Source organism: Saimiri boliviensis, chromosome 13, assembly GCF_048565385.1.
Source record: "Saimiri boliviensis isolate mSaiBol1 chromosome 13, mSaiBol1.pri, whole genome shotgun sequence".
Classification (NCBI taxonomy): Eukaryota; Metazoa; Chordata; class Mammalia; order Primates; family Cebidae; genus Saimiri; species Saimiri boliviensis.
Window position 1 is genome coordinate 40,563,550 of NC_133461.1, and position 23,999 is coordinate 40,587,548.

The 23,999-nt window shown below is 44.6% G+C and overlaps 1 protein-coding gene and 1 long non-coding RNA gene across 2 annotated transcripts in view; both read right to left on the reverse strand.

Moving 5' to 3' along the window:
- Positions 1-23,999, reverse strand: part of LOC141580899 (uncharacterized) — a 497,294-nt gene that overhangs the window by 378,601 nt on the left and 94,694 nt on the right. The gene's annotated exons all lie outside the window — the stretch shown is intronic.
- LOC141580792 (uncharacterized) overlaps positions 4,098-23,999 on the reverse strand; it is a 56,690-nt gene continuing 36,788 nt past the window's right edge. The window contains exon 2 of the long non-coding RNA XR_012513120.1: positions 4,098-12,030. This is a non-coding gene — a long non-coding RNA (uncharacterized LOC141580792). The remainder of the gene's footprint in view (positions 12,031-23,999) is intronic.

The window sequence follows — 23,999 nt, forward strand, 5'->3', positions numbered from 1 at the left end:
ATATTCACCTGGACATTCCCCTGTGCTTCAGACCCACACACACGCTTGGCACATAGAGGCCTAAATCAAGGGATCAGAGAAGAATTGAGGAAACATCTGGTTTCCCCTCACCCCACTCAGAGCCCAGAGGATACCCTGACTTCTCCACATTCTCTGCCGTGGTTCTCTCCTCCCCAAAGTGAACACTCTCGGGTCCTTACATCCACCCACGCGTCTCTCCTCACCCCCATCATTGCACTCACACCTGCAGGGGTGTATGTGTTTGTATTTTTGGTTTCTGGTTGGTTTCCTAACAAGCAGAAGATTTAAGCTTTTAATCCATCTGTTGGGTGCAAAGCATAATATATTCTGGGAGTGGATTAGGGGACTAAATTTGGGAAATGTGTTGTCAAAATGTGGATCTGCAATGCAAGCTTATTGATGAGGGTGTCATTTGGAGTCTGAAGGCCTTTTTGGAGTCTCTGTGATGAGGGTTGAAAAGTAGTAGAGCAACAGGTGTACAGAACTCACCCTCCACAGGATGGTAGAGATGAAAATATTTCCTTTGGTGGGGGGGGTACCCCAATCACTACTTTCTGGGTTCTTCTTTTTCTCTCATGTCTTCTCTCATATAGTGAGACCACACACATTTCAGGATCCCTCCCCTCCATAGTACCACCCTCAGGATACTGACTTATATTTAGTCTCACTCAGGAGGGATATCTAATAATAAAACAGAAATCTCAATTTCTGACTTGGGTATGCACATTTTAAGGATGATCAAAGTCTTATGTTCTTATGGTGGTGGGAATATGGGCACCAATCAGCATTTTGGGGATGATACTGGGAGAAATGGAGAGAACAGGAGACCCATCTCAGGAACCCAGAAACAAGCACCCCCTGATGGCATCTCATTAGTGTGACACCGAGGATCAGCTTGGTCCTTAGAACACAGATATCTTCCTGTGCACGGAAGTGGCCAAAAATAGCCTCAGTTTGTTTTGTGACTGACACTATTCCTTGCAACACCCCCAACCCGCTGTGCCATGGGCCTGAACTGAGGCAATGGGCGAAGATAGCCTGGAATTCAGGAGTCAGCTGCAGACTTGGGATAGGTAAGCAGCAGGGTAACTAGCTAAGAGCGTTGGTGGGACTAAGGTATGAGGAGGTGGGGATGTGTACGCATAGGGAGTTATCATTTTCTCATCTAGGCAGGGCTGGTGCATCACAGAAAACCAAAATGGTCCTTAGAGAAAACCTACAGCAATGTAGGAGGCCCATCCACAGCACCCCTCATTGGTAACTACTACCCTCTAGTATACGATCTGCAGCAAAGAAGAGCTCACCACCTCCCATGGAGGTGGAGCATCCAGCTCCAGGTATGGACTAAGTAGGCAGAGGAGAGAAGACTGGCCAAAACTCATTTTTTATAGAGTCTAAATGCATCAGGCAAGGGTGACTGGCTTCCAGCCTCCATGCTACACATTTGATACAAAAGGCTGGGATGAAATCTCCCCATCAGACCCACTTTGGCCTTGTTCCAGCTGACTTAAAGATGGGGCCAAAATGTCATTCTGTTTGTAGGCTTCACTCCTAGCTGACCCCATCATCCCCATCTGCAAACTGCAAAGTGTTACCCCACCTTCTGCCCTGCTCTAGACAAGTGCTTAGTGCACTGGAGCACAGGAGAAGCCCAGTCCTTGGCCGCAGAAATGTCACAGTCCACATGAGGGAGATTCAGAGAGTGTATCCAGGACACAGAGAGTAGGGGAAGATAGTAGGAAGGGATTTTGATGCTAGCTCAGTAAAGCTTTTTTAAAAAAAAATAAAATAAAATAAAAAAATAACAAAAAAAAAAAGATCGTTTAGTGGGAAGCCACAGAAACGAGACCCCACACCTTTCTGTGCCACTGCACCAAACGTGCTTCTGAGTAGGGTATTTCTCACCACACATTTCTCATTAAAATCCCTTAAGCTGTCGACCTGACTTAGCCCCTTCTCCCATGGTTGGTCCCATTTTGTCTCAAAATGACCCTGGGGTATTTAAAATAGAATTTGTCTTATTAACCCAGGGACTAAGGTCAGGGAGCCCAATCCTGCTTCCTCGTGGTCCTATCAGTGCAAAAATACAGAAAGCATAGGAAATGGTTCAGGGTTTCATATTTAGAAAGTAAAAAATGTCCTGGTTCTCCCATTCCCTCAGTGGAGAGATGATAGATGACAACAGAGGAAACACTAAAGCTAACAATGGGACTGAGACTACCGTGGCACTCGATGAAATTGTTGGATAAGAGAGAATCATAATGTAACGGATACCCCTATCTGGCTAAGGAACACCAGGAGTAAAAGTCAGAAAACCTTGGCCAGTTCCTTTGGTGGTTTCCATATCACTGTTCTTTAACCTTTTCTCTACTGCATTATCAATTTTTCACTCTTACTAGATTATTACCATCAGCACATAAACATGCCATTAGGTCTGCCATTAAATAAAACTCACCTGACTGTACTCTCTATTAGCCCGTTTCTTTGTTTCCCTTTGCAACAGACGTCCTCAGAGAGCCATCTACATTCTCTTAAATTTCTCTCCTCTTTTTCTCTCTTAAGCCCCATCCCATCCACTTTCACCCACACCTCTCAACCAGACCTGTCCTCTTTAGAGGAAACACTAAAGCTAATGATAGAACTGAGGCTGCAGTGAGAGTCCACATTACTGTATCCACCCGCCATTTCCCAATTCTCATGCCACTTGACCTACCAGCAGCATTTGATAATGCTGGCCAAACCCCAGGATTCCACAATCGCTTTTTTTGGCGGGCGGGGGCGGTGGGGGCAGGGAGGGGAGTATCTTACTCTGTTGCCCAGGCTGGAGTGCAGTGGTACGATCTCAGCTCACTGCAACTTCTGCCTCCAGGGTACAAGCGACTCTCCTGCCTCAGCCTCTCGAGTAGCTGGTACTACAGGCACATACTACCTTGCCAAGCTAAATATTTTTTTTTTTTTTTTGCATTTTTAGTAGAGATGGAGTTTCACCACGTTGGCCTGGATGGTCTCAATCTCTTGACCTCGTGATCCACCCGCCTCCACCTCCCAAAGTGCTGGGATTACAGGTGTGAGCCACCATGCCCAGCCTGACTCCACACTCTCTAAATGTCCAGTGCTTTGGAATGTTCCTTGGTCCTCTTAACACTCACCGCCTTGCTGATATGACTAGTATCATACACTTCGAATGCTGTTGCAGGATCACGAATCCTGAATTCATCTCTCTGGCCAGGATTTTGCCCCTGAATCAGAGATGTGTATCTCCAAGTGCCTATGTGATGATCACCACTTGAGTGTCTAAGAGCCCTTTCAGACTCCACATGTCCAAAATTGAGCCCCCAGTTTTTCCTCACCCTAATCCTACTCCACCCATAACCTTTCTCTTCTCAGCCGCTCAGCTAAAAACCTTGGAGTCATCATCCATGACTCCTCTTTTTCTGTCATACTCCATAGCTAACCTGCCAGTAGATTCTGTTGATGTGATCTTCAAAACACCCAAATCTGAGACACTTACCACCTTTGCTGACCCCCACAAGTCTAGTTAACTCTTACATCCTTCCTGGATCACTCCTGCAGTCTCCCTTCCTTCCTTGGAGGTGTTCTTAACACAGAGGGCACAGGGATGTTTTGAAATGCAAGTTTCTTGTCATTTGACTTATTAATCATGTCATGTGTCTGTTTAAAACCTCCTAGTGGCTCCCCTTCCAAGAGCGAACTGAAGCCCTAACAGCGGCTTATGAGGCCCTTCCTCCCTATGACCTCTTTGATCTCAACTTCTATTACTCTTCTCCTCACTCATCACCTCCAGTGACATTATCCTCCTTTCTGTGCTTCAAACACACTCTGTACCCCTACCTTAGGGCCTTTATTCTGGAGTACCCCTGGTTAGAATGTTCTTTGCCCCAGTGTCTTCTTGGCTCACCTCATCACCCCCTTTCATGCCTCTGCTCTCACTTCCTAGGGAGACCCATCTTGACAATTCCATATATTCCTGTGCCTGCCTGCCCCATAGGCAGTATGCCCAATCTCCTTACTTTCCTTGGCATTTCTTTCATGGCATACATCAGCATACTCTATCATTTACTTATTTTTATGGTTTTTCTGTTTTCTTTCTTTCTTTTTTTTTTTTTTTTTTTTTTTTTTTTTTTTTTTTTTTTTTCTTTTTGAGACTGAGTTTCACTCTTGCTGCCCAGGCTGGAATGCAATGGTGCAACCTCGGTTCACTGCAACCTCCGCCTCCCAGGTTCAAGCTATTCTCCTGCCTCAGCCTCCTGAGTAGCTGGGACTACAGGTGCGTGCCACCACACCTGGCTAATTTTATATTTTTAGTAGAGACAGAGTTTCTCCATGTTGGTCAGGCTGATCTTAAACTCCCAACTTCAGGTGATCTGCCCACCTCGGCCTTCCAAAGTGCTGGGATTACGGGCATAAGCCACTGTGCCCAGGCTTTGCTGTTGCTTTTTTTGAGATGGAGTCCCACTCTGTCACCTAGGCTGGAGTGAAATGGTGTGATCTCGGCTCACTGCAATCTCCGCCTCCTGGGTTCAAGCAATTCTCCTGCCTAAGCCTCCTGAGTAGCTTGGACTACAGGCGTGTGCCACCACACCTGGCTAAATTTTTGTATTTTTAGTAGAGACAGGGTTTCACTGTGTTAGCCAGGATGGTCTCGATCTCCTGACCTCATGATCCACCCACTTCAGCCTCCCAAAGTGCTGGGATTACAGGCATGAGTCACTGCACTTGGCCCTACGGTTTTTAATATGTATCTTCCCTTGCTGGAATATAGGCTCCAAATAAACAAGAATCTTTGTTTTATCCTCAAATATATGCCAAATACCTAGGGTGGTGCCTGGCACATAGGTGCTCAATAAATACACACTGAATAAGTAGATTCCCCTTTTACTACCCAAACATAGCCCATTTTACCCACTCCTCCCAGCTAACAACTCTGAGTCCTGCTCTTTGGGATAACAAGTGTCAGCATTTCTGACAATAGTAGTTATAACAACAGCTATGGTAACTATAATTTAGGAATTGCTTACAAGGTATACAATCTACCAACCACATGGAAGTGCTCACATTGTACTAGATGCCATGCTAAACTTTTAACAAGAACTATGTCTCTTATTTTTCCTAATAGTTCAGTAAAGCAATGTGATAAAATGTATTAATGAATCCAATATATTACTCCATCCCACCTGCAGCATCCGTACCCTTCAAGTGCCCGAATGGTGAGCAGGAAAGACTTTCTGTCCCCTTGACTTTGAGTGTGGTCATGTGACTTGTGGCCAATGATAAATGAGTGGAAATGATAGTTTCCAGATCCAAATCCAGGATCTAAGAGGCTTTGCAAGGTTCCTCTTGCTTTCTTGTACTTCTGCCACTCCCTTGAAAAAAAACAAACCCTGACTGGGGTGCCGCTAGTGGAGAGAGATGGAAAGACCCAAGGAGCAAAGCCACCCCAGCAAAAACCAGCCCAGATCAGGTGCCCTCACCAATTCCCAGCCACAAGTGCAGTAAAAATAGTGGTCATTTTAAGCCACTGAGCTTTAGTGGGGTTTGTTGCACAGCAATAGGTAAGTAACAGAGATATTCCCATATCTCCCATTTTAAAGGAAAAGAAAATGATGCTTCTCAAAGGGAAGTAATCCACCCAGGGTATCACAGTTGGTGAACAGTGAAAACAAGGTCTAGCTTGGGCCTGACTCCAGAGCCTGAGCACTAACCATTAGGTAATACCACCAACCCCATTTTTGCCTTCTTTGCTCTTCCGTAGCACACATTGCTTAGACACATTCTGAATTCCTCTCCAGATACACTCATTTATTCATTCATGCTTTCAAAAAATTAAAACTAAAAAGTTGAGTACCCCATTGTGCCTGTAAATTGAACATTGCTGGAAATGCTGAGGCAAGATCTGAACTATATAAACAGAAGCATAGCAGAAAAGGAGAAAACATAGAGTGTAGCTGAATAGAGGTGCCCAAAGGAAGCTGAAAACAATCACAAAGAAAGTGCTGGTGGCAACTGTCATCAAGGCTCCAAGAAAGTAGACCCTGATGTGGCTTGGGGCATCCAGCTTAGGGCAGGGTGCTTGGGATGATTGGACAATTTCTATCCTGGGTGCTGTCAGAGCACCACCCTCCCTCTTTTCTTTAGAGATACTCCTTAACCCTCGTGACCTTTTGCTTCTCTCTGCTCTCAGAGTAGGACAAAAGAATCTAATATTATTAGTTACTGCCACTCAACGTTAAAAATAGACAAGCCATTTTCAGGCTTCATCAAAACAATATCACAATGAGTCACTTATTTTTCAGGATTGTGATTATCCAGAAAATATTAAAACATTCCCAAGACAGTGAGACAGTTCTCAATGTAAGCAAACGTGATTCTTTGCAAGAATTTGCAGCCTGTCTGGTGTCACCTGGTTAAAAAGTGGCATAAACCAAATGAGAGTTGGAGTATTTAAGGGTGAAAGGACACAATGAGTGGAGAAAAGAGGAGGTAATTCATTAACCTTGGGTAAGTTGGTTAACCTTTCTAAATCTCTGTTTCTCTATTAATAAATTGGAAATGAGAATACCTAATTCATCAGGTTGTGGTGATGTTTAGGTATGTTAAAGGAAAAGAAAAAGAGCCCAAGAAGGTGTTTGGCACCAATCTATGAGCAGAGATCATCATACCATTCATTCAACAAATATTCAGCCAATGTCTACCATGGCCAGGTTCTACGCTATGTCCTGGAAACACAGTGGTACATAAAATGGACCCATTTCCTCCTCATGGAGCTCACAGTCTAGTAAGGGATACAGACAAGTAAAACTAGCAGATACAATGCTGTGAGCCATGTGCTCTATTGGTCTATGTGCAGTAAAAAGGGAACATTCACCAGTTTACACAGTTTCAGACTTACACAGTTCCCAAACCTGAGGCACTTATCTAAACCTCAGATGAGACATCAAATGGTAATGCAAAGAACATATTCATCAGGGTCTACTCATACTATAATAAGATGGGAAAGACCATTCCTAACATTCCGATGAAACAACCATGGAATGGTGACTTCTAACCCAAAGGGAAATGTTACTGCACTGGTAAAGCTCAGTGAAATTCACTGGTTGCATCCAACCAGGACATACAAACCTATCTCATTACATAGGATTCTTATCTGTTCCCTGTCCTCATTCTGCATTAATCCCACTCATAGATTAAATGCTTACTCCACAACCCCATGTAATCCTCATAACATCCCTGGTAAGTGAGTGGTATTTTTTTATCCCCTTCTCACAGATTAATGAACAGGCACTTAGAAAAATTCAGTAACTTCCACAGAGGTCACAGAGCTTGGAATTGACAGGCAGGAACTCACAGGGTTGGGACTCAAACCCAGGAGCTCTTATGGAGCCAGGGTCCTGCTCTCCCTCTTAATGGGCCTGTCTGATGGGGCAAAAGGATCTCAAAGACATTTTGTAGGGTGCTTGTGCAGACTGAAGCCTATTTATAACTGCTCAGCTACCAAGAACCACAAGAACAAATTGGGGTCATAAACATGAGGGCTGTGGACAATCTGTGCAACTTGAGTTATTAGGGAAGACTCTGAAATAGAGTTAGGACTTCAGTTCATGCCTGGGTGAAGAATAAAAGCACCATCCGTTCAGTAATTCTTTTGATAAAGATGCATGTTCTGTGCACTGAGCTGCAGTTCATTTCTTATTCGTCTGCTTTTGTCCTGTTTCTTAGAACATCTTAGATGCATAAAGAAAACAACCAAGCTTGCTCTATTACTGTAATTACAGCATGACACGGTTGTGATTGAAGAGTAAACCACCTCAGGGGCTGGGGAAAGGAGGGACGAATGCCAAGGGAGTCACCCGTGCCTGTAGGAGGGCAGGTCACAGGGCTTGCAAACAAAGAATGAAAGCTCTCATTACACAGGATTCTTATCTGTTCCTTGTAGCAAGCCCAGCACGATCCTGACTTAGAAACTACTTATTAGTTGATGATTCCATCTGTGCCTGGCCCTCCCAACAGGAAAAGTTCTCTCTTCTCTGACCTCCCCTAACCCATTAACTATGCCTCTTTTGGGAGATTTGACATTTTCCATTTTTTCTAATATTTATGCATGTGCAGGTTATTTCCTTGCTCAACTTTCATCTCTGTGTGGGCAGGGCTGTTTCGATGTGTCTTTGGGTCCTTCATAGCCCATGGTGCAACACATATACCCACCATACATGTCAACAATGTTTATTGATAAATGAAGATACAGCTCCATCCCTTGAAAAAAAAAATTGCCTTAATCATAATGGCTTCCTTCAGGGATCTAGATAGATGGTGGGGGGAGGCGGGACAGATGTATCAACTGTTCTCAATTTATACACGAGAAAGACTGGCCCTTAGAAAATCCTGTTTCTCCAAAGATCAGCTGCTAAGATCAGCTGATAAAAACCACAGGCAAGACCTGAGAGGGACATCAAATATTTAGAGTTAGAGACAAAAATGAAGAAACACCGAGCTGAGCAAACACTGCTCACCTTCCCAGCCATTGCCTGCTCCTCACCTCTCCCTGCCCCTCCTCCTCATCATTGTTCATTCCCTGACCATCACCTTAGTTCAATGCTCACCACAGAGCCTTCCAGCATTTAGGAAACTCCCTGACCCCAAGCATGCCCCTCCTTCTAAACTATACAATGCTTCTGGATTAACTTTCTCAAACTCTTATTTGATCATATTGAGAAATGAATATGCATAGTGATTGAATGCAGAGCTTTGGACACGACCAGATCTGGACTCAGTTCCAGCCCTACTGTGTACTAAGTCTCAATCATCTCAGCTATAAAATAAAGACAATAATAGTAACTGCCTCATAGGCAGAGGTGAGAATTAAATGAGATATTACATATATTTACAGAGTACCTGGCTCCCGCCAAGCCCTACAGCAGGGCTCCCCAAACTATGGCCGTGGGCCGCATGCGGCCCCCTGATGCCATTTATCCGGCCCCCCGCTGCATTTCAGGAAGGGGCACCTCTTTCATTGGTGGTCAGTCAGAGGAGCACAGGATGCGGATGCATCCTGTGCTCCTGGAGTGCTGTATGTGGCAGCGCCACAAAGCACGGCATCGCTCACGTACAGTACTACTTCCAGTGACGCAGGACACATGCGTCACGGCTCCGGAAGCACGTCATATGATGCACATCCGATCTGCAGCTGCAGCGCCCCCACATCACTGGAAGCAGTGTGAAATAACAGCAGAAGTAGGAAGAAAGGCAAAGCACTATAACCATTACTACACAGTACAATGGCCCCCATACTCCCCAAAATGTACAACAACATAATGGCCCCTATAACCTCCCTTTGCCCAAAAGTCTCCCCCCACATTACTACACACCGTGTTTCCCCTATTATAAGACCCTGTCTTACATTAATTTTACCCCCAAAAGACGGGGGCTGTCTTATTTTTAGGAGGTGTCTTATAATAGGGGAAACATGGAGCAGTGGGCTTCCCACAGAAGAGGCCCACCGCTGCTGCAGATGTCCAGGATGCTGTATACACAGTGTCACAGGCTGATCACCACCATCCCTGTATACAGCACTAGAGGCGGTGCTGGGCCTGTGACACTGTATACCGCTGTCTGGGATAGTGGAGGCAGCAGCGCTGGCTGTGAAGGGGGTCACACCTTGCATAGTCCGGCCCTCCAACGGTCTGAGGGACAGTCAACTGGCCCCCTGTGTAAAAAGTTTGGGGACCCCGGCCCTACAGAGATATCAAGGAGTGGGAAAAATAATTTTCTTACTCCCAGTCCTAAAATGGTCCTCAGTGCCAATAAGGCACCTTGCTCTGCTTGGCAGGCCAGGCCCTCAAGCATTCAAATGCAGTTGCCCTGCAGCCCTGACATTTCCAGCACCTACAAGTGACTCTTTACTTCAGCCAGGTTCTCCTCATGCTGAATGTGTGTAGGTCACAGAATGCTGGCCTCTCCCTCTACCAACCTAAATCTCATCTGGGTAGATACTTGGAAAACAGCTTTTGGGAGACCCTATTCAGAACACATTTTAAGATATAGTCCAGGCTGACTCAAGAATTGCATGGCATGTGTGTATGTGTGTGTTTGTGTGTGTGTGCACACATGTGCATGCACATAAACACAAAGGAAAAACAGTAAAATTATCTTATTATGGCTAAGACCTTTCATGAATATGAGCGAAAGAAAAATATACAAATAAAAAAGATTACTAGATTCGACCATACAAATGCTAAGAAAAGTCTCTATATTTGAAAACACACCATAAACAAAGCTGGAAAACAAAAGATCAAATCGGGGGGAAAACATTTAAGCCATATATGCTAAATAAAAGATTAATAATTTATGAAGCACTATTACTAATCAATCAGAGAAAAATAACCAATAGGAAAAATGAGTGTTGGACCTAAACTAGCAAATCACTGAAAAAGCAGCCTAGATGATAAAGATATATACAGAAAAATGCTACCCTTTTAATAATTAGACAAAATCACAGTAAAGCCCAAAGTCTTACTTTGGCCTCTCAAACAGAAAAGCTTCTTTTATGGCCAGTAGCAATTGGTATTGCCAAATCTGCAAATAAACATGGATTCATCCTGGGATGGTGAGCAGTGAGTACAACCTGCCCCTACAAGCCATAATGACAAGACACATACAAGGTTTCTAAAATGTGTATAGCTTTTGACTAGTAATTCTAACTTTAGAAATTAATCCTGAGACTAGTCATCAATAAGCACCAAGATTTCTGCATAAAGATTTTCATCACAGTGTTCTTTGCAATAGAATAAAAAGGAACATCTTAAATTTCCAGTAGTAAGATATTGAAATATAAATATTAATAGTATATTCACATGAAAGAATGTTGTGCAACCATTCAATATTATATTTTAGAAGAATATTAAGGAGTTAAGGGAACTATTTCCAAAACATTGTAAGTAAAAATGTTAGGTAATAGTCCAAACAGGCAATTTTCTATATATTTCCAGAAGGGAAAAACCTGGGAAGGATATGCATGACAATATTAAGTAGTTGTCTCAGTATGGAAGAAGTGCCAATAATTATAATTTTGTTTAATATCACTTCTTTTCTTGGAAGAGATGAACATAAATTACATATAACCAAATGGACTTTACCCAGGTTTCAAAGTCAGCTCAAGGACCTACTTCCTCCATCAAGTCTGCTCTGACTACCATAGACCTCACTGAACTATTTATCCTTCACACTTTCTTAGCCATTATTATCCATGTTATACAATCACCCATTTGATCAGATGCTTCTTTGTACTGCTGTCTAATTACTCTGGGTTTGAAAGTATTAATTCCTCCCACTAATATCTAGATCCACCTCATCCATGGCAGGTTGTATTTTCCAAGATGGCTCCAACAAGTTCTCCCATCCCACATACTCTTCTCACTGCTGACATGGATACTCTTGCTATGAACAGGTACAGCTGCCACACTGTGAGGAAACCCAGACCACATGGAGAGTCCACTTGTAGGTATTCTAAGATCCCACCTGAAGTTCCAATAAACAGCCAGCAAAAAAAAAAAAAAAAAAAAAAAAAAAAAAAAAACCACCAATATGCAAGTGAGAAAGGTGTTAAGCTGACTCCAAAACCATCATCTGCCTGCAAACACAGTAGACCCTGTACAAGAACTGCCTAGCTGAGCCTAGTCAAGTGTGTGACCTTTGACAGATAGTAACAATAAAATAATTTCTGTATTTTAAGTCAATAAGTTTTGGGGTGTTTTGTTACATGGCAATTGATAACTGGAACTTATTCACATTATCTTTTTTTTTTTTTTTTTTTTTTTTTTTGCTGCCTCACAGATACCCTCTCTGGGCCACTTTCAGTCCTCAATCCTTTAGCTTTATAAAAACTAATCCATGTATATTTATTATACAAATGAATGAATGAGAGTTCTAACCTTCACTTTATTCCTTAGATCCAAACTTGTACATGTCAAAAAGTCTTCTTAGTAACTTGCTCACCTAAGAGAACCAGAAAAAAAATCTTTTATACAAATATTAACTTTATATTTCCTTCTGAGTAAATCCTTTCAATTATACCCTTAGCTACCCAGCATGCAGAAAAATTTTACTTATTAAAAAAAGAACAGTGCATAAAACAAATGAACCAGTGAAGAGACTGACTTCTCTGGAAGTCAGTTTACCCACTTCTCAGGAAGAAGCCACTGCCTAGGAAAATGAGGACCTGCTTTGGTAACCAATATGATAGTAGGATACTAATACCTTCATACCCTCAGTAAATAAGGAGGCCAACTACAAAACAGCAGTCCCAAAGAGCAAACAGACCTCTCAGTAAGTCACTATTACTATACCCTAATACCTGGTGCCACCTATGTGGTGTAGTTTGACAAACAAAGGGTCTTCTCTATAGTAACCCACCATGCCAGATCCACTCATGGGTTAAGCATTTTCCTCTCCAGTCATTTTTGGTTTTGTGTTTTGTTTGTGAGACAGTCTTGTTCTGTCACTCAGGCTGGGGTGCAGTGGCACAATCTCGGCTCACTGCGACCTCTGCCTCCTGGATTCAAGCAATTCTTCTGCCTCAGCCTCCCGAGTAGCTGGGACTACAGGTGCACACCACCACACCTGGCTAATCTTTTTGCATTTTTTTTTTTTAAGTAGAGACAGGGTTTCACCATGTTAGCCAGGATGGTCTGGATCTCATGACCTCATGATCCACCCGCCTCAGCCTCCCAAAGTTCTGGGATTACAGGCATGAGCCACCACACCCAGCTGCCTTTTTGGTTAAGAAAATCCCCCGGGGAGGGAGCACACATTCACAGAATGCAACAGAATACAGTGCAACAGAATCAGCTGCAGTACTCTTGTTATTTTACCTGACATCAACATTGCATGAATGTGTTCATGGGAGTTTGTCCCTGGACTGGAGGTGGTAATTGTGCACAACCAAGGCAGGGGCTCATGGGTGAAGATGTCCACCAAAAAGAGAAAATTAAAAGAACAGAAATCCAAGAATTCCAAAATCAAGCTTCTTATGTTTTACAAGCTTCTTATGTCTTACAATGGCACCAAAATCTTACTTGATGGGAAGTGATTAAATTTGGTGCATCTTTTATTTTTCTGCTGAATTTGGTAATCAGTAAAATTGGGTTTACCAGGAACTAGTGTTGCTCACCTCATTTATGAAGCCTCAGAGACCCTCAAATTGTCCTGGACCATTGGGGTACCATCAATGTCATGCCCAAGAGTCATCTAGACATCAAAGTTCCTTTGCCTTAATGCTGTCATCTTACCAGTTGGACCCAGTGACTCAGACAGGCAAGGAGATCATGACTCAAGAGAGGAAACAGGGAAGAAGAAAGACCTATTCCAAGCACAGCTTTACATGAATGCTCTTCAAAGACAGGGGGATTGTCTCAGATCCTGAAACATAGTTTGATGATCGACTTTTTCATTCTACCTCTCCAGGTACTGTTCAAAGCATGGAAATTAGGAAGATTGGCACCTTTTTGTATTAATCTGACATTTTAGAGGTTGCTTATTTGTTTTGTGGCCACTCATATCAGCCTGAGTTTGTATCTCCATGTAAATTCTCCAGGATCACTAGCTGTCCCCCTAGAAAGCCAGGGATATGGTACTTGATATACCTGACATCACTAGATGTGCCCCTAAAAAGCCAGTGATATGGTACTTGATATGCTTCATTTGCTTTGACAGGACTGACCAGAAGCAAAAGGTATTTTTGCTTTCCCCTTTCCCAGAGGTAGGTATTTTTTCTGCCAATAATCTATTATGCCAGACAAAAAAAAAAGTGAAGTTTATGTTAAGGTTAGTTCCCTGGATTTCTCAACAAATTCTAAAATTGAGCTACCTGCTACTGCCATCACCATCACTATCCCCACCCTGACCATGTGTTCACCTACTCCATCTTTCCCAACACCTAAACAGGTTGGCCTCATTACTTTTACTCTCTCCATGATTAGTGCCAATTTATCACCACCACAAACATCATCAGAATGGCCTCTGCAAATCCCACCTGGGAAAGTCCTGCTCCCACAGCTGCAGGAATGTACGTATTAAGGCTTTCAAGCTGGAAAGCTCGAAAGCTCTGGAATATGCTAATGGAGAGAAACCATGTTGGAAAAGACCCCTGGGAGAGGTAGAGAGGTAAAGTGTGCCCCAGTCACCTCTCAAAATATCCAGCAAGCAGCCATCAGGGAGCATGTGCCCGTTCTTTGAACTCCCTCAAAGTACCTTTCATCTGTTCTAAATCCAGGATCATCTTTTGTACAAGGCTTGCTGTTTCTGGATAAATCCTTGGCCCTTGTTCAAGTCCTGGACTGTGTCAGGATGTTCCATAGACCCCAGCAGGAAATCATTGCTAAACGAGCCTTTCCAGCGGGACCCCTTTCTTGTGACACGAATTCCAAATCCCATCCCAGAGCATCTGCGTTCAGAGTATCAATGACAAGGCAACATCGTTGTGTTCTCGTTTCAACCCCAATTTTCCTGGAGGAGGGCCCCACACCTCCACCAGAAGATAGTCATCAGTTGGTAGTTTCTTTCCTGAGGCACTCTATTTTCAGCTTCGTATCATATCACGGACTCTCTTTCCCTGTGGAGCAAGCTGGTGAAACATTTTTCCTTGCCTAAGCATTTGCCTCATCTCTGACTCAAATCTCTAACCTGGAAATGAGGGGGAGAGCAAGCTAACATGGCTCCAAGGGAAGGCCTCCTGCTCTGCCAGCAGACGGCACCTCAGTCCTGAGAACTGCTGTGTGAGGCTAAGCTGATATCCTCTCCTCTCTGAGTCCCCATCTCACCTCCCATCATCAGAGAAAATTTGGCACCATCTGCTTCCTTGGGTGTGGCAGAAGACTAACACTATTTTCCCAAGTGCATTTCCAAAATTAGACACTTTCTCCTGGTATCTTTTTTTTCCTGGTTGTCAAATGATTCTTTATTGAAATATTTTCCTTTACAGGTCTAAACTAGTAGGGCATTCCAATGCATCACTGTTGACGTCATCTGTGATATCATGAAGGTGGTAGCCACCAATATTACAGCCCACAAATTGTGCAGTACTCCGAAACTCTTTAATGGTTCCAGAGTTCTCTAATTAAAGAGCAGTGCTGCATCTGTTGGGCAATCTTGACAATGTCATCAAAAGTCATACTGTCACTGTGCTTAATGCTTTTCTGCTTCTGTCTCTGGTTGGTTCCTTGGGGTCTTTGATGATCAGGACAGAAGCAAAATGTACCACTTCAATCTGGGACTGACTGTTCTGAATGGTCAGTTCCACTGTAATACTTAGACCAGTCTAGTCACCAGTTGCCTTGGTGATGTTATCACCAACCTATTTGAAGACAGAGAGATCCAGGGGGGTCAAGGTCAGACCTGGCACCAACTTCCCCACTGGTGCACCTCAGGTACAGACCCATAATCTTGCTGGGGTCAAATATGGGCAGAATGGTGGATGTGGCCAGTGTCAGATGAACCTGGATGTGGGATGACTGAAGAAAGTTATAGCTTGGCCTTCTCCCAGCTAAAAGCAGAAAGCTTCCCTCACATTTTTAAATAGTCTCTATCTCTTCATTGCATTTTCATTTAGTGTGTTTTCTAAGTCACGACCAAATTTATGAGCAAAAAAAGGTGATTTCATTCCCATTTTGCAGGTGAGAAAAGGAAACCAGAGGACTATAGCATGTCTTTAAGGTCCTTAGCTAACTGCATAATTGCCCATTGTGAGGCTGGAACCCAAATGATCTAACTGTTGGAGCTCAACTCCTCACACTTCCCACCCACTGGCCTGTGTGTAATAAACACTAAGCCACAAAAACAAACCTGAAACCAGTAAAAGGGTGCATGAAAATTATGAATAGACTGTGAAATGTGAGTGGACTATGAAAAGTAGCCATTCAAATATGCCTCACACTCCCCTATGAGGACACTTTCACCCTAAAACACACAAGGCCCACAGCTTATTTAAGAGACACAGATATTCCCACCCTAAAACACACAAGGCCCACAGGTTATTTAAGAGACACAGATATCCCACCCAAGATATCTATGCTGGAAGAGGACTAATGAGTCAGCTCATAAAACACTTCCATTTTATAAATGAGAAGACTGAGGCCCTGCCAGGTCACTGACTAGTCAAGACCACTCCAGGACTCAGACTCATTGGATGCCCGTTTCCAAAAGCTCTCCTTTCAGAACCTTCCTCTGCCTTCTATGAGAAGGGAATGACCTCTGGTAGAGGCCTAGGTATTTCACTGTGAGCCAGGAGAGTTGGCCCACACCCATGGACACGGGCAGAGTAACCGAACACCCAGCCAACCAACTTCAGAGGGACCAGGAGGAGGAGCATCTTTAAAACCATCCCTTCAGCATCCTGCCTCAGCGCCTGAACTTCTGAAACAGGAGTTCCCTTATCCCCCCTCACAGGGCATGAGATAGGAGTGTGGCTTGCTTCACTTCTTCGGTGCCCTTTGCTCAAACCCTTACAGGGAGCAGGCAGACAGGCAGGTAGTGGGGAGCTTTTTTGGGCTCTGATCCCATGGCAGAGTCTAGGGTTGAGTGTTTACAGCTCCCAAAGCCCCAGTCGGCGTGTGTTAACAGTGCACTTTTTCAGCTTTGCCATCTGCAGGCGGTTTGTGTTAATCAGCTCAATTAGACCCTCTGCCTTATCGCAAGGACAGAGGGATTTCCCAGGTTCTTGCCACGTTGGTGTACTGGAAAAATCAGATCACACATGGGCTTGCAGGATGGATGCAAGGTTTCATAGAGTAGAGGTAGCTCTCAGTGAGGTGGATGGGGAGACCAGAAGGAGAGTGGGGTAGGAAAGTGGTCTTTCCCGAAGGTTGGGCGGCCCAGCAGGTGGACTCTCAAAGTTCCCCTTGGCATCTGCATTATTCTGCAGTCCATGGCCTCCCAGTGTCTGCTGGTGTGTTCTTTTGCTGGTGTGTTCCTCTCGACGTTCAGTCACCTGTGTGTGTGCCCGCTAGGGTCTCAGGGTTTTTATAGGCACAGGATGGGGGGCATGGTGAGCGAGAGTGGTCTTAGAAAATGCAATATTGTGGGGGGGGGAAACAGGAGTGCCTGTCCTCACTCACTTAGGTCCGTGGGCACAGGCTCAAGGGTAGCGCCCTCACCAAGGACCCCGCCCGTCTCTACCCAGAACTTCCCTGCCCCACACCTGCATCACTTCCACTGTTAGGTATCCAGTTTCATAAATTATGGCATAAAGGACTATAGCCCAAATGTAAAAAGACCACACAGGATCACTGATACCTGGAGCAATTCGTAGCCATCAATACCCTGATGTAACTTAAATGATCACTGGCAGAGAGAAGGGCCCTAAAGAGACAACACAGGACAGGTATGTTTTAACAGAAAGAAAAGGGAAGAAGGTGGCCCCTGGTCTGAAACAGGGCTCTGACTAAGGAATGCTTAGTCTAAGCTCTGGGTCCTCAGTCTGGAGGCCAGACTTGGAAACCCGAGACCCAGAGGAGGGGAAAAGTGATGAAGATACACGGATAGAGAAAACCTGCGCCAAGCGGTAAAAACCTATGCAAGCTAGCTTAGCATTACATTGTTCAAATTTTTGTTTTTAAGATACGTATTGGCTTGTGAAACCCAAAGGTCAGAAGGTGCTCTGGCCTCAGGCCCAGCCTGCTCTCTTACCTGCCTGGCCCTGATTTGCCCTGGGCTGGCCGTATTCTCCTCAAAGACAGCAGGCACAATCCAGCGCGGCCCCAGGCTCACTGGCCAGGGCCTTAGCCCCTCTCAGCTCAAGGAGAGCTCCTTCTTTCCAAGGTACAAAGCTGGCTTCTGATTGGCCAATCTAAGATATGTGCCCCTCCTTAACTAATCCTTGTGCTCTGATTGGCCAGGTGTAGATCACGAGCTTTTCTGACTGACAGCCACAACTTTCAATAAGGAGGCTGGTTTAGTCAGGTCAGAGCCAATCACACGCCTACCCCATAGGCTGCCGCACAGTCGGTGTCACGGGAGGCCAGCCCCTCACCCAGGTGCTCCAGGTTGTTGGCCCTCGTGGAAGGGCACACGGAAGGACTGCTGGAGGGAACCTAGGGCCCTCCAACGCTGAGCAATACCGTTTCCTCTGGAAGGGCGCTGTCAAAAACGCCATCTGAACTCACGTCATTCTCTAGTTGTCTGATACGTGCTGCCCGCCTCCTCCAGTGTGAATTTTAGCTCTCTGAAGTCAGAGACTCCGAATTTTTCTTTCTTGCGGAATCCCCAGCACTTGGCACATGGTGCAGGCTCAGTAAATGTGTACAGGGTACAACTGAAGCCTGGAGTGTGCCTGGGGATGCCCTGTGAGTCTCACCTCTGCTCAGGTTGGCATTCCCACTGCCCTTTCGGGGCCCAGAGACAAGCTCAGGCCAACGGAGAGCAGTCACCCCTTCCCCTGGGCCACCTGCACGCAAGGGAAATGTACCCGGGGTAGCACCTGCCTCTCCGGCTCCAGGTACTGCAGGGTCCTGCATTCCTTACCCCTGCCAAGGCCTGCTGACACTTTGCTAAGGTTAAGCCCTGCAGGTGTGATGGAGGTGTGATGCCCCTAACCGGGGAGCAGCTGAGGGCAGCTCCACGTGAGGGCTTAAGGGCCTGGGTGGGTGTGCCTGGGGACTGTAGATGGCCAGAGCAAGTATTCTAGGAGCTGCATGGAAGGAAGTTCTGCTGGTGTGAGGAGAGAGCAGAAGAGGAACGGGAAATGGCAAATGGCCTAAGCAACGCTCTGCTCCCAAATCTCTCACTGCATCTGTCTCTGGGAGGCAACAAGGAATGAGGAAATGTTGCTGCCGTTGTCTTCCTTTCTGCACAGACACCTGTAATCAAGGGCTCCATCAGACTTCCTGTCCCTGCATGGTAGCTGCTTGCCACAGTGAGAACCTCAGCTCCAGACTGGAGTTGCCTAGCAACTCGGAATCCTGAAAAGAAAGCAAGAAAACAGGAGCCAGACAGAAAGGGCAGAGGGACGTAGGCCTGGCAGAGGAAGGAATTAATCAGGAACAAACAGCCTTATGCACAGGCTCAAAGCACAGGACAGCTTCACAAGTCCTTAGGACCTCTCCACCCCAGCCTCTTGCTGGCTTCTCACCCTCTGTTAGGTGCCCGCCACTGAGGATACTTCCTTTCAAACTGCCTACCTCCCTTTAAAATGCAAATCCTCTGAAGAGGGTTGTCCTATTTCAGTGTGGGAGGAGCTTATCAGGCCCTTTAGGGCGGCGAGAAGAGGAAATGAGAAATGTTTCTAATCCCATTCTAACCCATCCTGTGTGTTTTACTCTATTCCATAGCAATTCGGTCCATTCCATTCTTCTCCATTCTTAGTCTTTCCACTGGTGCAGGGCAAAGGTGTCAGATGTGGGTGTCTGGCAGCCATCTGTGTGGCACTCAGTGAGCTGCTTACTTCAGGGAGCCTCTCAGTTCTGTCCAAAATAATCCGAAGTCATGGGTTGTTGTGCAATCCATTAAGCAAAATCCTGTAATTGAGAATATGTGGCACAATATTTTACAGGTAGACAGCACACAGTACATGCTGGTTTCCCCTACGGAAGAGTGGAGTCATAATGTCATCATCACTGGGATCCCCAGGGTCTGTGTATCCCTCCTACTTAGGCGCCAATTAACCAGACTCTAAATTTTGGAGGTGAAATGTAGTCCTGGAACCCAAAAGTGACTTTAGTCCTTACTCTTAGGGAACACTCTGTGGGCAAGGTAGAACCCCAGCTGCCAGGAGAGTCAGAGAACGGTAGGCAATGGCACAATATTCTGCTCCTGAATTAATCAGTTGTTCCATTGTCTTTCTTTTTCCAGCACTGCTGGGACTATTCTTAAATCCAGTTGCCTTTGATGGGTCCTTTTGGTGAACCTATGGTGGTGCTTCTGGTGCATCTCCCTGTCGTCATGGCTGCAGGACTCAGGGCTGGGGTTAAGAATTTGTCTGGAATTGGGTTTGCCATTTTCCAGGTTGGGGGTCAGGCCTCTGGATGAAACCGGGGCTTCATCTCAGAACCTTGAGCCCGGGCTTAAATTTCACTGGCAAATGGAATTAAAGTATCAATGTTCTGTTCATTCTTCCATCTATCCTGCACTTACTGAGTTGGGCCTAGCACTGTGCTAAATGAATGGAAAAGAGGATATGGCCAGGAACAGCCTGAGTTTTCTGCCCAATAAGAGAACATCGGAGAATCACATATTATTCAAATCCAAACAGAACAATTCCTTTTGTCAGGGCAGGAATAGCTCAGAGAAACTGGAGATGGCTGGTTAAGACAGAGGTCTCCTGAGGCAGAGGGAATTTTTGGAAGCTCATCATCCTTTCCCAAACTGATAAAAACAGTTTGTAAAGGTAATATGATCTTTTCTAAATTTCACATTCCTGGACCCAACTGAATCCTGAAAAACAAGCATACCTAAGAATAGAGAGAAAAGGCATAGGCAAACAAGGACCCCCAAAGCTTGAGGGATAATTAGAGCTGATGGAGAATTAATAGGAGAGGAAAGAAGAGGGGACAAGAATGTCCCAATGTCATTTCTACAACTACCTGTATGGGTGTTTGATGAACAGTGTCATATAGAATCTTGTCCTGAGTCTTCATTTATTCACTGCTCTCAAGTTAGAGCAGTTCTGTCATCTATGTTGCCAAGGCATGTGTGATTTTTGAGTGTTCACGTGTGCATGCATGTATGATGTGTTGTGTTGGGGTAGACATCTTTGTGCTTGTTAAGGGAATGAAGGGACCCCTGCAGTGCAGGCAGGTGGAGTCTGAAGTGTATAGATGTGTAATACTGTGTGGATTCATAATCAAAAACACCCTGATATTAAAATAAGAACTGGCTTGAAAGCCAGATGTTTCCGAAACCTTTGGAAATGTCCAACAGTTTTTTTCTTTTGGTGCCTCTGTCCAGATGAATTCCTGGGACAAGCCTTTGAGCAGAGAGATGGTCTGAGATAAGAAACCGTCTTTTCTGAGCTGCCCAGAGTTGTCCTGATGATTATCAGAGCTACCTACACCATGGTTGTCGTTAGATTTCATGTTTACTTCAAGTGGGCTGGTCTCATCTATCCATGGGTGACCTACTTTCAGGGCAAGGCAGAAAACAAGGACATCAGAAGTTGGATCTCTGTCTGATGGTTAACTCCTAAGGAAAGATGCTGCCAAGGGGAGGAACCCCCTGGGCTGCCCCTCCCTGCCCTTCATTTCTGTCCTACTTAGGAATGTTCTTAATACCCCCTGAATATGGCTTCTCACGTCCATTCCTAGCCTTTCTCTGTGCCATGCACTCCACCAGGAATGCTCTCCCTGTTCTCTGTCTCTCCAAACCTCTGCATCCTGCTAGGCTCACACTGCACACTGTCTCCACTGTCTGCTCCTGGACTGTCTGTGTGAACCACTCCTCCAGAATTCTATTCTGTCTCTAATTGTTTCTGTCTGAGTTTTGTCTTGCCAATTGAGGCACCTCCTCCCCCGCCACACTCCCTGACTTAGGCCGAGCTTTTAATAAAACCTGCTTCCCTTGAATTAACTCTGTAGCAGTGCTGTAGTGTTTACAAGAAGCCACTTCCCATGAATTACATAACTCAAGCTTCACAATACTCTTTTGAGGAAAGCAAGAAAGAGCTTGTTATCCCCATGTTACAGGTAAGAAAGGTGAGGTTCAGCGAGATTAGTGATGTATTCTAAAGCCATGTAACCAGGCTAGCAAAGCCAGCCAGCCAATCCCAATGCTACTGTCTCACTACAGCAGTATTGAGATGGCCAGGGCATTTCCTAGATACCCCCTACCTCTTCATCTCAGCTATTTGTTCTCATAGCTCAGGGCTGTCTTGGTAATATGCCTTTCCAGCTGCCTTCTACCTGTGCTGAGTATCCAAAACCCCACCCATAATGCTAAATCTTTGGCTTGTATCTACCCCAGGCAGATCGGAAAAAGGTTTGAAAAATTCACTGTTGCTAAAGGTTGATGAGGAATTAAAACAGAAACACTTAAAAGTTGACATAGAATGGGTGACAATACCCTAATCTACTCCCCGTCCACTGAAATAGCAGAATATCAGAGGAGAAAGGGCTGTTGGAGCTGTGTTGTTCAGTATGGTGACCGCTAGCATTTGAAACAAAGCTCATTCCAATTACAAAATGCTTTAAGCTTAAATAGACGTGGGATTACAAAGATTCTGCATGAAGAAAAAGATGTAAAATAGCTCAATAATTTTTATAACATTTTGTTAAAATTTGGGGATTTTACATATTAAATTAAAAGTATATTCATAAAATTAATTTCACCTGCTGCTTTTTACTTTTTTAAAGTGGCTACTAGTACATTTGAATTATGTATGTGGCTCACATTACATTTATATTGGAGTCTTAGTGTGAACAATAAGGCTTTTCTAGTACTTCAAATAACTCCACACAGGTTATTTGAAGGTATGCTCAGATTATGCTTGAGGTTCCATTATCTGCAGCAATAAGAATTCAGGACAGAGTTCTTCTAGAAGATGGTGCTTGCTTTCTCCCAAAATGAGCCACCAGCTGTCAGCTTCTTGGGCCCCCCAGGGTTGATGGTCTGCCCCACCACAGAAACACCCAGTATCCCCAGTTGAGCCCAGACTGAATTCCCTGAGCCAGGCTCCCCACCTGAGCTGGGAGTCTCTCTAATGCTCCTGTCTTCCTGGCTCCTGCAAGAGGGCCTCTAGTTAAAATCATGCCTAAAACTCTCAAAGCCTCCATGGAACACTGAGAGGCTGTACTCTCTAAGGAATCTTCTGAGAGATTGCTAGCTTTGACCAAAACAAAAGAGATCATAATTAAAGACTGTTTAAATCAAAGTTAATGTCATTTAATTAGAGTGGAATCTGGGGCCTGCATTGATTGAATCCTTGCAGGGAAAAGCCACCTCCCTTAAATAGCATAACCCAAACTTCCTAAGCTGGCACTGGAAAGAGAATCTATTTATAAAAGCAACTTCTGCCTAGGGTCTTAAGTATGCCCCTAAACCTTATCTCCACTTTAACAATCTGTCATTATTATCAGCATGCTGGCCTAAAGAGAATGCTACTTCCCCTTTGGAGAGAACGCTGCTAGACTCTGTGCCAGTTCAGGGGACTAGAACCATTGAACTGAAGTCAGTGGTCAAGTTCTGGACAAAAAAGTCCCAGCCACCTTTTCTTCATAGACCACTTTCAAGGGGACTGCTCAAGCTCGTGTCCTTGTCACCTCTTGAGGGGATGGGGAAAGCCCCTGGAACTACAGTGTGTTTCCAAAGATTCCACATAAACCAAAGGAGGCCACCCTCAGAGGCCACTGCTGGCCTCGGCTGTGCCAAGAAGCTCTGAATGAAGAAAAACAGAAACACACAATCAGCCATTTTCCAGTAGAGGAAAGCCTGCGACCCCCTGGAAACATGAAGTCACAAAGCCAGGAAAGCCTGAAGATCTCAGGCTGCCCCTCACTCCAAGGTGGGGGTAAGGGGCACATAATGATGTCATTTCATATGATTAAAACTATATTGCATAAATAAGGCCAAGGAAAATAGAATAAAATATAAACTAAAAATAAATGGTTGAGTCAACTCATCTTTAATGCTTTTCCGTGTAACATCTATTTTGTATAATGGAATACGACTTTCATACTCCGACTGCAAATTTAACCTTGGCCACAAGTTATGATGTACATTACAATACACTTTTATTATGTTACACAGTATTGTGGTGGTTTTTTTAATCTATTGCTAAGCCCCTAACAGTATGTCTGCGTCAGTGAAGCCCATCTGTCACAACCACAGTGGAGACATTATTATGTAAATAGTTCTAGGGCCTCCTTTTGGGGGAATTTAATATACTGTCCTAATATCCCAGCTGGAAAAAAAATGTTTATGAAAAAAATTTTTTTTTGGTTTGTTTCATTTGTAGAGAAAGGCAGGTTGAGTTGCTCAGGGTT